General features: G+C 40.2%; 2 long non-coding RNA genes across 3 annotated transcripts in view; both read right to left on the bottom strand.

The window, feature by feature from the left end:
* LOC147917055 (uncharacterized) overlaps window positions 1–5,774 on the bottom strand; it is a 30,860-nt gene extending 25,086 nt beyond the window's left edge. For both annotated transcript variants that reach the window (XR_015552233.1, XR_015552234.1), the window contains exon 1: window positions 4,840–5,774. This is a non-coding gene — a long non-coding RNA (uncharacterized LOC147917055). The remainder of the gene's footprint in view (window positions 1–4,839) is intronic.
* Window positions 5,775–7,658: 1,884 nt separating this feature from the next.
* Window positions 7,659–16,109, bottom strand: LOC147917054 (uncharacterized). Its single transcript, XR_015552232.1, has 3 exons — window positions 15,880–16,109; window positions 9,077–9,188; window positions 7,659–8,117 (listed from the first exon to the last, which is right to left on the bottom strand). It is a non-coding gene; the product is annotated as an uncharacterized LOC147917054 (long non-coding RNA).
* Between the last annotated feature and the right edge of the window lie 366 nt (window positions 16,110–16,475).

Raw genomic sequence — 16,475 nt, 5'->3', positions numbered from 1 at the left:
TCATTTGCGTGTTTCTTCAAGTAAAAATAATGATAATAGTAATAAACCAAAAAACAATAATGATTACCATTGGCTGACCACTTTCCCATGCACCAGGCATTGTGCCAAGCCTGTATCTTTATGGTCTCATGTAACCTTCACAAGGTGGGGATGTCATTTCCTCCATCGTACAGATACAAAAACTGAGACCCAAAGTTTAAGTAACAAAAAATAGCACAGCCAGGGTTTAAATCCACATGTTTGTGATCCAGAGCTTCTACTCCCAACAAATATGCTCTAGATCTGTTCATTGTAGAAAATTTGAAGAGAGAAACAAAGAAGGCAATAGCAATCACCCTCACTCTGTCACTTCACTGTTAACACAGTGCTGTTCATCCTCATGATATTGCTCTAACATTGTAGGATGATCCCTTCTAGTTACAGAGTCAATAGAATAGAAAAGAAATTTTTTAAACAGTTGAGAATATAGCTATTTAGAGCTGGTCTCCACGACCAGTTCAGGAAGAAGGGAGAAAGACTAATATTGTCTGCATTATAATTGCTTTCTCTTAGCCTCTGCAAGTGCTATTATCATAATTCCTAATATCATTCCTAGAATCATTTATTCTTGTTAATAATTGCCACAATAACCATTCAGAATCTCTGCAAATTCGGCAAAGGCAGTCAAGGAAATATATATCGTATTTAATTAAGTCTCTATTGAGAGTAAGTGGAAGGTGCTTAATCATGTTCATGAGCCTGTAGCTACTCTCTCTTATCAGAGACTCCACTCAGGAGGCCCTGTAGCTTCTTACAACTGACAGGCTGCAAATCATGCCCCAGACTGCACTGCTGCTGCCTTGGAGAAATACCACCGGCAACTTGTGCACACCATGCCTCCATTGTTGGGTACTATTTGTGGAACACATCATGGACAGTTTATCCTGATTTCAGAAAACCTTCCCAGTATTTTATTAGAACATGGGCATCCTTCTTGGGTTCAAAATATCTGATTTCCTAGGTGTGAGCAATGAAAAGAGTTGTTCATTCAAAAGCCCAATTGCTTCTTCAGTGTTTTGGTTTGGTGATGAGCAAAAGATTTTTTGAGAGATTTCTCTTTGCCAGGTAGTGGATTGGGCATTTAAAAATTATTTCTTTTAATGTTCAGATCAATCCTACAAGGTAGTTAATTTCCTCATTTTATAAATAGGGAAACTTAATCTTAGAGTGATTAAGTATTTGTCCAGGGTTCTAGTTCTCTGAAGAACACAGGAATCCTAGTTGGCTTGACTCTAGCATGTTTTAACTACTAAACCTCTCAAGTTAGGCATCAGCTCCAAAGAGAGTAGGATGACAGAGTGCCTCCTCTATCATGCCCCTCTCTCCAGTGGGCCCTCTGGCTCTAATGAGTCACCAAAGATCACTCTCCAATAGCATTTTTCACAGAAATAGAGCAAACAATCCTAAACTTTGTGTGGAATCACAAAAGACCCTGAATAGCCAAAGCAATCTTAAGAAAGAAGAACAAAGCATCTCACGTCCTGATTTCAAACTATATTACAAAGTTATAGAAATTGAAACAGTATGGTACTGGCATAAAAACAGACACACAGATCAAAGGAACAAAATACAAAGTTCAGAAATAAAACCATACGTATATCGTTAATTAATTTACCACAAAGGAGCCAAGAATACACAATGGGGAAATGATAGTCTCTTTAATAAACGGTGTTGGGAAAACTGGACAACCACATGCAAAAGAGTAAAACTGGATTCCCATCTTACACCATACACAAAAATCAACTCAAAATGGATTAAAGACTTGAACATAAGGCCTGAAACCATAAAACTCCTAGAAGAAAACATAGGGGGTAAGCTCCTTGACACCAGTCTTGGCGATGATTTTTTGGATTTGACACCCAAAGCAAAGCCAGCAAAAGCAAAAATAAACAAGTGGGACTACATCAAACTAAAAAGCTTCTACAAGCAAAGGAAACCATCAATAAAATGAAAAGCAACCTACTAAATGGGAGAAAATATTTGCAAGTCATATATCTGATAAAGGCTAAATATCCAAATTATTTAAAGAACTTACACAACTCAATAGAAGACCAACAACCTGATTAAAAAATGGCAGAGGAGCTGAATAAACATTTTTCCAAAGAGGACATACAGATGGCCAACAAGTACATAAAAAGGTGCTCCACATCACTAAGCATCAGGGAAATACAAACCAAAACCATAATGACATATCACCTCACACCTGTTAGAATGGCTGTTCTCAAAAAGACAAGAAACAAGTGTTGGTGAGGATGTGAAGAAAAGGGAACCCTCGTACACTGTTGACGGGAGTGTAAATTGGAGCAGCCACTATGGAAGCTCCTCAAAAAATTAGAAATAGAACTACTATATGTTCCAACAATTCCACTTCTGGGTATTTATCTAAGGGAAAGGAAATCACTATTTTGAAAAGATGTCTATACCCCCATGTTCACTGCAGCATTATTTACAACACCCAGACATGGAAACAACCTAAGCATCTATTGATGGATGAATGGATAAAGAAAATGTGGCATGTATATATATACAATGGCATATCATTCGGCCATGAAACAGAAGGAAATTCTGCCATTTGTGACAACATGAATGGAACTTGAGGGCGTTATGCTAAGTGAAATAAGACAGAGAAAGACAAATACTGTATGATATCATTTATATGTGGAATCTGAAAAAAAAACCAACAAACAAACTTAGAGAAAGAGAACAGATTTGTGGTTCCCGCAGGTGGGGGTGAGGTGTGGGCAAAATGGGTGAAGGGGGTCAAAAGGTACAAACTTCCAGTTATGAGATAAATAAGTCCTGGGAAAGTAATGTACAGTGTGGTGACTATAGTTAATAATACTGCATTGTATATTTGAATGATGCTAAGAGAGTAGATCTTAAAAGTTCTCATCACAAGAAAAAAATTGTAACTATGTGTGGTGATGGATGTTAACTAAACTTATTTTGGTAACCATTTTGCAATATATACAAACATGAAATCATTATGCTGTACGCCTAAAACTGATACAGTGTCAATTATATCTTAATAAAAAAAAAAAAACTCTCTCCAATAGAAGCAGGATTACTCTACAGGTCGAGTCCATTATCTTGTTATTTCACCAGTCCAGATCTGAGCCGTAACCCACTCCTCCATGCCATGCTCTGGAAGCCTTTCAGGAAGTAAGAGAAGAGTCACAGAGCAATTGCAATCAACCCAGCATGGTTTGTTGAACAGTTAAAGGACCTGGAAATTACAGTGTATCTGCTCTATCTCTTCTATGGTTACGTGCTGCTTAGGAACAAGACGCGGGATTAGGTAGGACTCTATTAGGGAAAGTGGCCCCTGGTACCACTTTTCACCCAGACACATCAGGGTAAGCTTCTATGCATCCTCACTGGAGCTAATCTCAAAGGGGACAATTGGGGGATTTTGATCACGGTTGCCTGGTGTCACAGCCCTCACAAAGGCAAGCAAGGCTTGGATCTCTGTGGGAAATTCAAGGGCTTACAATTCCAGCTGTGCAACGGATGTCATTCTCACTTTGTCTTCCACTGGCGTGGGATAGCTGAGAAAGTGCTACACTTTCAAGGGAAAAAAAGGGAAGGAAAAAAAATGTCCCTATTACAAGGCTATCTATAGTTTTTCAACGTTTTCTCAAAGAAGGGAAAAGGACCTGTTGCAAGACTCGGCTGCCTTTGGACACTGCTGAGTAAATTTTAGCCAGTTTAGCATAGTCATAAAGCTCCAAAAATATGGTTTTTTCCTAGTTCAAGGGAGAAGAAAACAGCTCTACCACTCTCCTAGAGATGTGCTGGACTTGACAAAGAGGAAACCTACTTTTGCCACTTTGCTCTAAAATGTTTCCATAAGCCCAAATTTCCGGATGATTACAAGTAATTTGCTTCAACTTAATTTCTTTCATACAAATTTATGGAAAAAATGTCTGTCACAGGCAATGGAAAATAATTAAGACATTAGCCCAGTGTTGGATGTTCAGACGGCAAAGACCCGTTAGCTTACATGTCAGTGTCGAATTGCAGTGTTTTTTGAACTTACAGGAGTGACAGACATTCTAGGAATGAAAAGACCAAATGAGCCCCTGTCATATTCTACTCTTTGAGCTCCTTGCCTTTGTGCTCTGGCCTTCATCCTCTCCAGTATTCTGCTGCTATCTCTTGAATGAATTGATTTTGCCAACTTCGAGGATCCTCCTTAGTAATCTATTCAATATGTGCATTCCCCTTGGAAGAAATACAGTAGTCTTGTGTGTGTTTCCTATCTGCTCCTAATTTCCTATACTGTGAATTATGTCATCTAGTTTTTGTGCTGTTGCCAGTGGGAAAAGGCTGTCTACATCAATTTGGTCAGACCACCTCAGATCGCTAGAAACACCAATTAGATCATTGCAAATTGGTGATCACGCCCAGGAAGACCAACCCCAATTTCCTCTACTGTTCCTCATTGATTAAACATTTAGCCTTAGAAGGCTCTTGGATAAGTCATTTGACCAACGATGCTTCTTCCAAGATCTAATACCATGGTGGGTCAGATTTGTACACATCTTGCAAAAGCAACAGAAATATGCTGAGATGCTAAATCTAGGAAGAGATCTATTAGGGTTATGAAAGGGTGGATTTTGATCCATGAGGTAAGGCTTTTTGATTCTCACCCTCTTGAATTTCCCCAGAGCAGCTTCAGATAAAGTGGAAAACTCTTGTGATTTATAGGCTGACGTCGTTAGATTAGAAGGTAAGGGGTAATGTAATGCCCACGTCTACCAAGAAGTGAAGAGTAAAAAGACTTCCATGTCAAATTACCTGGATAATTGCTTCCACGTTTTAGTTTGATGTCCATGGGCAAAACTGATAATTTAAAGATTTTGAGAAGTATTTTAATCCAACATTGTCCTTTTGGCAGAATCCGGTTGAGGACACAGAAGATTGATCTCCAAGTCTCCCTCTGAATCTAAGATCCTAAGAAGTCACACCTGTCATTGGTCACACCATCCAGAAGAAACCCTGAATGCACAGGTAAGTAACATGAAATGTTCAAATACACTTTGTAGATGAAAAGTATTTCCTTCTCTTTGTCTCCCTTACTCTGTGTTAATCATTTGATTATGGATACAGGTCCAATAAAAATTGGACTTGTATTTAGAAGTTGTTGAAGGAGAATGGGGGGGAATTTGTTTGGCTGTCCAGCAGGACTCTGTGGAAGCTGGTTCCTGCCACTCTGGTCTGGGAAGAGGAGACATGAATATGGCCTCTTAGTGCAGAACATGAATAGCCAACATCCCTTCTACCTCTGGCTCCCAGTGCCCTAGAGCTGAGAACCCTGCAATTTCTGTGCCTGGACACTGATTACAGAAGCTCCTGTCAGTGTTCTGACTTCTGAAACCAAATCTAATGTGATAAGCAGCTACGACCCTATGAATTCAAAACTAAAAATCTGCTTTCGTCTGGACCTATCAGACAGACTTTAGCTGCACCTGCAAGAAGAAAGGAATTTGTTCCTGGACTATGTTCCTGGTCTATGATGAATGAGCCCAAAGGGTAGGGTTGTTTTCCTTAATCATCCCAAACACCTAACTCTATAGAACCCCTGCTCTGGTTTTCATCGTCTCTTTGCTACCATCAGGAGTAAAGATACTCATTGGTTAAAATAGGATTAATTCCAGAACCATCACAGATAACTATCTGCATACTTCAGATGCCCCCCAGCACGTGGAATGGGAGGTGTCCTCATTCAGAAACATCATTGTCATGGTTTCGTTTGTCCAGTTTACATAAAGGAGCAGCTCATTTTTCGGCCCCCTCCCCCCGCCCCCGGCCAAGGTCAGTACCCACACGGAAACATTGTTATAGATCACAGGAGTAACAATTGCCTAGAAATCCCTAAGTTGGTATAACATTCTTTTCAGTGGGACATGATATTGTATTACTTTTTTATAATGGCATTGCATGAATATATAAGTGTTTCAAATTATTTAAGCATATAAAAATATAATAGAAAAATTCCCTTCAAATTCTACCGTTCCCCATATATACAAATATGGAATCCTCTCCCTTCTCATGAAATAATTGCTGCTAACAGTTTTGGACATATCCTTCCAGAACATTTTCAGCTAAACTAAATATTTATAGTTTTATTTTTCTGGTTTGTGTAATTTTAGCTTATCTATATTAGGTTAGCTTTAGGTTTTTAAAAAAAAAAATTGAGTCTTGGAGCCTTTTCCATGTTAGCACATATACATTTTATCTCCATTTTTAATCAGCAATCTAACTCCTCCTTTCCCAGTATCAGGAGAAATTTTTCCAATTTCTTCCTATTTAGTATGACGCTACCCCTAGGTTTTTGTCAATTTTTTAAAATCCAATTAAGGAAGTTTCCTTCTATTCTTAGTTTGCAGAGAGCTTGTAGAATGAATAGGTTGAACTCTATCAAATGTTTTTTCATGCTTCTGTGGAGATAATGAAATTAGTTCTTTATTTTCTATTTATGTGCTGAATTACCTTGATTTATTTTTCAAATATGAAAACACTCTTGCATATGTGGAATAAACTCCACTTGGTCATGCTATATTATACTTTATCCTTTTCATATACTACTGGATTTTATTTGCTAATATTTTATAACATTTTTACCTTTATGTTCACGAGAAAGTTTGTTCTGTAATTTTTATTTCTTGTAAATCATTAGGTTTTGGAATCAGTTTATGCTGGCCTAATAAATAGATCAGATAGTATTCCTTTTTTTCTATTTTCTAGAAGCATCTGTACAAGATTGGTTTACCTTTTGCTAAAATTTTTGGAAAATTCACCAATGAAGTCATCTGTGCCTGGAGTTTTGTTAGTGGGAAGGTATTAAATAAAAAATTCCATTTCATTAATAAATATCAAACCATTCAGATCTCTACTCTTTCTTTTGTCAGCTTCTGTAATTTATATATTTAATGGCATTTGTCCATTTCAGCCAAATTTCCAAATCTATTTGCCTAAAGCTGTTCATTCTGTCATACTCTTTGCTTTTTAATGTCTGTAGGATTTGTACTGATATCCCCTCTTTCTTATTAGTTTCTCTTTTCTTTAATTCTTTGTTTCTTCCTTTTTTTTATTATTCTTAGTACAAGTTTATCAATTTTATTAATCTCCTTAATGAATTATTTTAGGGTTTGTTTATTTCTCTTACTATACTTATATTTTCTATTTCATTGATTGATCATATAGCTTGTAAAACAGAATATTTACTAGTTTTTTTCAGCACAGAGAAATAAAAATTGGACAATTCAGTAAAAGAACATACACAAAGTTCTATACTGAGATGGCCCTTGTCAAATTTTAAGATAAAGTGATACAGGTATATCTTTTCCAAGCAGTACAGAAAGATACAAACTGAAAAGTGAAAGCCTCTTTCCCATACCCACCCAAATGTTTCTCCCCAAATATAACCATATGTTTTTCAATTTCTTATGATTCAATTCAGAAATATAAAAATAAAAATACTCTACATGTATCTGCTTAACTGCAGATAGATATGTTTTATAAATTTTTTAAATAAGATTGTGCTCAACACAATATTTTTTACTTTTCTTTATTCATTTCATAACATATCTTAGAGATATTTTTAAAAGAGCATATATATTTTTTCATTGTTCTTTTCAGAAGTTGTATAGCATTCCATTATGTGGCTATACTAAATCTCATTAAATATTTATTAAGTATTTTGAATCATTTTCAAAGTACTGCATGCACATGGCTAAAGTGCACAAAATTACATAAAGAAAATTGTTTCCCTACTTCTCCATACCTCCCCAGTTCCAATCCTCAGATCAAATACTTTTAATCCTTTTAGAATTTTTTCTCTATAATTCTAAATGTATAATAACATAACTATTCCTTGATGTTTCGTCTTTCGATATTTTCTGCTGAATTTCTGGGAACTCAACAGGTTGTCTTTTGAATTCCAACCTTGTACCATAGAGCTACTTATCCCTCTCTTTGATGAGCTCTAATAACTTTCTCCTGGATATCGTCTGGATGTCCATCTTACGTCATAGTATGAGGTGGAATGAGATCTGACGATAATAGAATGAGACCTGACAAAACAACAACAACAACAAAACAAAACCCTGAGCTTGATTTGCAATTTGCTGGATCATAATAAGAGTAATGCAGAATAATAATAACAATAATATCAAAAGCATTCAATATCATGAACAAGAAAATCTTTGTCCCTGCCTGTGGTAGGCAGAGTAATGGTCCCCCAAAGATGTCCACATCCTAATCCCTGGAACCTGTGAATATGTTACCTTATGTGGCAAAAACGACTTTGCAGATGTGATTAAGGTTATGGACCTTGAGACAGAAATTATCCTGGATTCCCCATATCTGCTCAATCTAATCACATGAGTCTTTAAAAGTGGAGAACCTTTCCCAGCTTCAGACAGAGAGATGACACATGAGAAGGACTCAACCTGCTGGTGCTGGCATTGAAATGGAGGAAGGAGGCCACTAGCCGAGGAATTTGGAAGTCCCTAGAAGCTGAGAATAGCCCTCAATTTATAGCTAGCAACTGGTCATACAACCTCAAGGAACTGAATTCTGCCAACAACCCAAATAAGGAGGGAACAGATTCTTCCCCAGAGCCTCCAGAATGTAAGGCAGCCCTGCCTATACTTGATGTTAGCCCAGTGAGACCCATACCAGACTTCTGACTCACAGATCTGTACAATAATAAGATTTGTGTTGGTTTAAGCCATTGAATTTGTAGTAATTTGTTACAACAGCAATAGAAAACTAATGCACCACCCTCAAGTAGCTTACAGTCCAAAAGAGGAACAAGAAAGTAAACTGGCAGTGACAGTACAGCAGGGTATATCTTATGGGGTGCGAATGATTTGGCCCTGGCTTCACATTCAAAAAGAGCCTCAAATAAAAATTTGACTGTGTTGCCAAATGATGATACATGTACATATGGTCATTATATTATGAGTACATCTGTGTGTATTAAGTTAACCAATTTGGTAAATGTAAACAAATAATACAATTTTCTTACCCTTTTGAAGCACTTCCTCATTTTTTGATACATTGCAGATCTCAAAGAAAGTCATCTGAGCCTTGTTGCTGATCTCTTGGCATCCAGGGGGATGATGCGCCTCCTACCTAAGCTGAAGTGAATGGGAATGAGGCATGTGAAAGGAGGCAGATGAGCTGGGTGGAGGTGCATTGATGGTGTGTTCCACAAGAAAGGAATGACGTGTGGAAAGGCCCATAGTAAAGATAGAAATCGTGGGCACAGAGGACCTGAGAGAAGACCACAGTGTTTAAGGCAGTGATGTGACAAGCATGGCACAAGTGATGCTGGGGAAGCAGGCTCTTCGGGGCTGTGCTAGGAGTTTGGATTTCATGCTAGGGGCAGTGGGAAGCCTTGAAAAGTTTTAAGCAGTGAGGGGAGGAGAGGGCTGCGTAACGGGAAACTCACACTTAATTGTGTCCTCATTGGCATTACTCCCTGGTTATAACATGGATGTTCCCATTAGCTGCCCCTTCCCTCTTTACACCCTGACCCTCTTCTGGGAAATGCTCTTATATTTTTTTTCCCATTTTTTTTTTTAAACTTTTCAGACAAATAGAAAAGTAGAGCATGATATAATGAACATCCACAAACCCATTACCTATATTTAGTAATGTTAACATTTTGCCATTTTGAGTCATCTACATTTTTTTCTGATGTTACAGTAAATTACAGACATTAAGTTATTTTATCCTAAAATAGTTCAGTATGAATCCCAAAGATGGACGTTATTCTACATAACCACAAATCAGTATCATGCTAACAAGATTAACAATTACGTACCTAATGTCATCTATGTTCCCATTTCCCTCATTGTCCTCAAATGTCTTTTACAACTGTTTTGTTCAGTCTAAGATTCAATCAGTCATGTATTTTATTAGATTATTTCTCTTGAGTCTGTTTTAATCAGAACAGGCCCTCACCACCACTTTTACTTTATTTTCCCAAGACATTTAAACTTGTTAAAGACCACAGGTCACTTGTCCTGTAGAATGTCCCACCTTCTGGATTTGTTTGATTGGTTCCTCGTGGTGTTCATAAACTTGTCCCTCTATCCCCTCTCTGCCATTTCTTATGAACTGGCTTTAGAATCCTTTAGCATTTTTGGCATGAATGCTTCGTAAGTGATGCTAGGTACTTTCCACTGCCTTCCATTGGGGTGTGTCATGTCTGGTCCCCCACCAGAACATAGGTCAAGATCAGTCTCTACTTAAGACAACGACTGATAGATTTTCCACTTATGAGCTATAAAAATCTATAGGATGATGCATTGGCATCACGTGTGTATCTAGTTCACTAATGGTTTGCCTATAGATTTTTGTATTTATTCTTAATTTTTATTTGAATAGGGTTATTTTGTAGGTGTTACAAAATAGTCATATACTTTTTGATCCAGAGGTTGGCTAAACCATGAGAGTGATCAAATGCTTTTGTTTGGAGGATCAACTAAGGTGGAAAACCTCTAGTGTCCCCCTTTTTCCTTTCTTAAAGTTCTGCCTGTCTGGGTGTTATCTGGAAGGGGCATGTTCAAGGTTGTCAAGCCTCATGTCTCTCCCTGCAGCCAATGCACACACACACACATACTTAGCAAACAAGTGAGGTTGTCTTTCAATCATTGACAGAATTGCAGCCAGACAGCCAACTTCCAAGAGCAGAAGGTGTCCCAGGCGGCAGGAAGCACAGGGCCTCTATGAGACCTCCTCTCGCATGCATGGCCCTGTCACGAGGGTAGTCAATTAGCCATCTCCTGTTTGTTTTATTGGGATCACTTAGCCCAGGAGCAATGGTGGGTAGGAGATTCATTCAGCCCTAAGGTTACAGCCAGGAAGGAGGTCCTAATTTGGGACTCCAGAGATTTCTCATGACAAATGGAAATATTTCCAGTGAAAGGCAAAGAAAGCTGAACTGACAGATGGTTCCTCTTTTTAATGGACTCCTCGCCCAGTCAATGTCCCTGCCTTCTCCTCTAGGACACAGGCTCTTGGCAGAGCTGCCCAGCACTTTTCTTGTGAATGGAGACTCTGTTAATTAAATACCACTGTACTTCCGTCAGACGTTTTCTAGGCAATTATTGATTCCAATTCACCCCGGTGGAAACGTTCCCCACATTCTTAAGAGACCTCCCTGAGACAGCAACCTTTCCCGCAATCTTTTTTTGTTTTTATTATTTTTTCAATCTGCCTTATACATTTGGAAATTATACAATCCTCTAATAAAACCAAAATGAAAATAATTGGGTTCCTCAGTGGATTCAAGTATTTGTTCACTTCCAAATGTGGAGACATTTTATTGTTTTGGCTGCTTTTATTCCCTCTGTAAATTTAGATTGTATACCTATTGGCTGTTATTTTCTCCAGTCCCCCAACCACTAAACAGTTACAAATACAGGGATGCAGCCCAGGGGGCTTTCATGTGGCTCTTTTCTCTGGAAAACCACTGTCTTGGCATCCATTGGCTCAGCATGATGGTCTAATATTCTGTCTGCTAAGGTAACATTGTGGTTTAGCAAAGAGAAGGGAAAAAAAATACAGGGGAAGTGGAATGCCACACTATGGTGTAAAAGATTTATTTTGAAAATCATTAAAGATACATCAAGGTTCAGGAGGTCTTTGATTTCAGAACCATGAATGGGAGTCAGATGGCTCACCAACCCCTAGACATCATAAGCACCATTTTGTGGGTCTTTGCACTTGTGCATTTTCCTGGGAAGAAGGGTCATGACTTTCACCAGATCCTTAAAGAGGTTCATGATCTAACACGTTAATGTGACTTTCAGCGCTCAAGAAGACTGCAAAAGACACTGAATGGAAAGGCACTAAAAAACAAAATAAACCCTACCACGTGACCTCCTCCACCCTGGCTGAGCCTGCTGTCCTGTCCCACTGTAATGAGTAATGCCTCCTTTCACTCTCAAGAGTCCTCCTTTAGATGTTCCCCCTATTTATAAGCCTGGTCTCCACTCTGTTGGTGTAAGGTTCCCACTCCCCTCTGCAAGTCACCAACATCATCCTTTTCCCAGCACATCTGCTTAATGGGACTTTCATCTAAACCCAGATCATGTCTTTTTGGCTACAACTGTTCTAGAAATTGTGATAATGCTCCAGATTGTCAGATCATAAAATCCTGCCCTGGGGCACAGACAGCACTATGTGAAGACTGTTCTATAAAGTTGTCCTGCTCAGAGATCCCTTGGGCGGGTACAAGTCAGGCCTGTCACAGGGCAGGTAAGGGGCAAGGGGAGAACAGAGAGAAATGAGGACTCATGTCAGACCTCCTATTCACAAAGGGTAGCACATCTAGACCTTTGCCACCATCCTCAAATACAATCTTGAGGGCAGGAAGGGGGATGCAGGAGACTATAGGAAAAGTTCTTAGGTACCATGACACATTTTTCCACCATTTTCAATGGTGGAAAAATTTTAGGCTATTGATTAGTATGTTTCTGTGCTACAAAGAATCTGAAAAAATGAAAACATCCCATGTCACTCTCAACCTCTGGAAAGCCTAGACCCAAGATATTTATTCACTCAATCATTCAACAAATATTATTAAGCACCTATGATGTGCCAGACACTGGGAATACATCATGAGCAAAGTGGCTGCGGGTCCCTGCCCTCCCAGAACTCACGGCTTGTACTTGTGTGGTGTGTAAAGAGGTGTTTGTGAGGGGCCACCAGATGCTAAGCCCCCAGCACATTGTAGGTATTCAATAAATGGTCATTATTAATATTATTCGTTTCTGAATTTAGCACAGACTGGATCTTTACTTTGAATAAACAGATTAATATTGTTTCTTTTATTTTTTTATGACCAGTAAATAATTGATATGTAATTGCTCATGTCCCAATTGTAAAATGAGAATCATCAGAGAATTACAAAGAATTGTTTTTGCTGTTGCTACAATGATACATTTAACAGGCCAAATTCCAGCCTATGAATATTTAGACAGATAAATTAGGCATTAAGGAATTTCTTTTAGTTGATTGATATATATCATACATATGTCCAAAAGTCAACTACAAACACACACACACACACACACACACACACACACGCAAAACAATAGAAAAGAAGGAAAGACAGACACACATCTTTGTCATGAGGAACATTAACAATGGAGCCTGGTTTCTCTTAGAGAAATTATAATTACTTAAAGAATTTCGCAACTACTATTGTCAAATAAAATAACTCAAGGATTTTTATTTGATTTTGTTAGTAGTAACTGAGGCTGCTTAATTAACCCTTACCTTTAAAACCAGAAGTGTCATTTTGAAAAATGGATGGAAAAGGTTTTTGAGAGTGTTGTTCTCTGCAATTTATCTTTTTCTCTGGAAATAGTCACTTCAACAATAAACCCGATCTGAAACGTGTTGTCTGCACTTGGTGAAAGCACTTTGGGGGGTCACAGATTTCACAACTCTCTAATCTCTGTGAACTGCAAGATCTTTCCCAGCCAGTGTGATAAATCAAATTAATGTCTCCAATTACAGCCCAGAAAAACGAGAGACAATTGCTTCAGAATGAGCTGGCCCCTTTGCAAATCACGACCTTTTTATTTATTGTATATATCATGCTTGCCTTTTAGGCGTTTTTATTTGAGGTGTCTGTAATTAATGATACGGTTCATTAGTCGGAGAACAGCTCGTGCAGCTCGGCTCACAGTAGTTCACAGCACTGTGGGACTTAACTGATTCCACATGGCCCCAAATATTCCCTAACAGGGCCTTAGCGGGAATATTTTTATGTGTACAGAGCAAATGACATATTTCCAACCAAGTGGAAGGTGGAGGTCTTGTATGCTGAACGGTGTTATTTTGGGCTGATACATAATTAATATCATACGCTGCTTCTATTACTTTGCCTTTTTTTCTTTGACTTTTAACAAACTCAAGTGATAGCATTTTAGGCTATTGATTAGCTTGTTTCTGTGCTTGAGTTACTGAGCGTGAACTGAACACCTGCATCAGTGTGAGAGGTTTAATTGTTTTCCTTTGTAGTAAATGCAGCGCAACCAGGAAGGAAAAAAGCCTAACCAGGCCCCGTGCTGTGAGAGGTCCACTTTTCTCAAAGGATCCCAGCTCTGGCTACACATGAGAATCACCTTCAGAGCACTCAAAAAGCCGCGTGCCAGATCACAGAGATCCTGACTTAACTGATCTAGGGCGGGGCCCAGGCATCAGTATTTTTAAAAATTTTCCCAAGGTGAAGAGCCTCTGATGTATCTTGACCCCTGAGCCATCTTTCTAAAACATTACTTGTGTTAAGCCCTGGTGGCTTCCCACTGTATTCGCAGGGCATGTGTCTTGTGCCCTAGAGACCCTGAACGAGCCAGCCCCGGACCTCGTCTTCTGCCACATCCTTCCCCCACTACCCTGGCTGCACCATTTACGCTGCTACTTCGGTTCACAAAATTCTTGTCTGCCACAGGCCTCTGTTCATCCCCCCTCATCCTTCATGTCTGCTAATCCCTCTGCTTCACGTGCTCCACCACCCTCCTTTTGCCAGACTTGTTCTCATTCACTGTTCAGGTTCCAGCCCAAATATCGCCTGGCAAAGACAACGTTTCCTCCCGATTTGAAGGACATCCCTGTGATTCTCGTTGAGGCCTGTGACTTTCCTCTTGGGCCTTCGGCACCGCTTGTGCTCAGGCGTCTGTTGTGCAACTCTTTGTGTGGTGTCATCTCTCCCTTCCAAGAAAGTAGACTCTACGGGGCTGGGGATGCATCAGGCCTGCCTGGCTCCCTGCTGTGCACTCACTAATCTGTACTTCATGTGACAAACGGGAGATACTCACTAAGCACTGACGCACTGATGGAGTGAGTGAATGCCTAGATGAAAGACTATGAAACCTCATAAAATCACATAGGATTCCGAGAAATTGAACCCACGTTATGGGAAAAAGTACAAATTTACCGTGAAGAGTGATAATATGGCTTAAAGGGTGACTCATTTATAAACATCCTGCTTTTCTAGAATAAAATTTGCTCTCAGAAAGCTGAATGGAAGCAAAACTCGAGCAGCTTAGAAAATTAATTGAATTTTAACATCTTTAAGTTTGGAGGAATTTTAATATACTTGTTAGCATCTCAGCACTTCAAATGTAAGAAATAGAAAAACAAAAGTTTTGTGAGAATGTGTTTTTACTCTATTTATGTTTCAGAAACCTCCCAAGCCATAATGTAATGTTAATTTAAAACATCTATTTGAGTAATTAGCTGTGCATCTCAGTGATATTTCTGAGCATTTTAATTTCACCCTTAACAGTCCTCCATCTCCGGAGGGAGTCAAGATGGTGGCGTAGGCAGACCCTGAGCTCACCTCCTCCTGTGGACACAGCCAATTTACAACTACTCGTGGAAAAATTACCCCTGAGACAGAACTGAAAACTGGATAAGAGGAACTCCTGCAGCAGCAGACAGTCCTAGCTGGGGTGGAAGAGGCAGAGACTCCCTTCTGGAGAGGAAAAAGGCCTCCTTCACAAGCCGCCAGCTTCACGGCCGCCGGGAGCAGCTCACAGGTACACAGCCTCCCTGGAGGCGCGGGGTCCTGAGCCGGGGAGCGCCCCCGCTGTGGGCATTTTGTGGACCCAGCACAATCGACACCAGCGGCATAATATCTGACTGTGCCTGCTACTAAAGCATTGGGGAGCACCCCCAGAAAACCTGGTTCACAAAGAAACTAAAACTGGCTCTTAAAGGGCCCGCGCACAAACTCACCCGTTCCAGAAAGCATCCTAAAATCACCAGAAAGAAAGGTGCACAGTGCTTTGGTGACAAGAGACTCACCTAATAGGCCCTGAGTGCATCTCGGTGAGGGGTGAGACCTCTCCAGGGACTGGGACATTGGCGGCGGCCATTGTTGTGGCCTGGTGTGAGCCTGCTGACACAGACGCCATTGGAGTTCTCCCTGAGGCCTGCTAGCCCAGGGTCTGCTCCACCCGCTAGAGCACTGATTTAATCCAGCTCAGCCAGGGCAGGCAGCCCACCCTAGAGACTGGCCCCACCCAACAACAAGCCCTCAGGCAATGTGTGGGCCTGCATAGATTGGTGACTGGATTCTCTGCAGCCTGGCAACTGAGCCGACTTGAGCGGGCAGGGTGTGCACAAGGAGCGGGTGGAGAGTGTGGGGCAGTGGTGGAGTGTGTGGGGCTCCCGCCGTGGAGAGACTGGGTCCGCTTGGGGAGGTCGGGGCGCTCACACGGGGCAGGACTGTGTTGACTGTGTGTGTGGACCTGTGGGCAACAGGGCTTGTCAGCTGCAGAAGACTTGTGCTTCTCAAAGACCCACATAGGAGGTTTGCCCCACCTTCCAAAGCCTGAAACAATTGGGTGCTCCTGTGCCTGAGGCCAGCTCCACGCAGCTGCAATCCTCAGAGAGCTGAC

This window comes from Ceratotherium simum, chromosome 5, assembly GCF_057802395.1.
Source record: "Ceratotherium simum simum isolate JZ-2026a chromosome 5, ASM5780239v1, whole genome shotgun sequence".
In the NCBI taxonomy this organism is placed as follows: domain Eukaryota; kingdom Metazoa; phylum Chordata; class Mammalia; order Perissodactyla; family Rhinocerotidae; genus Ceratotherium; species Ceratotherium simum.
The sequence above is the reverse complement of the archived record's forward strand: the minus strand, read 5'-3'. Positions and strand labels throughout refer to the sequence as shown.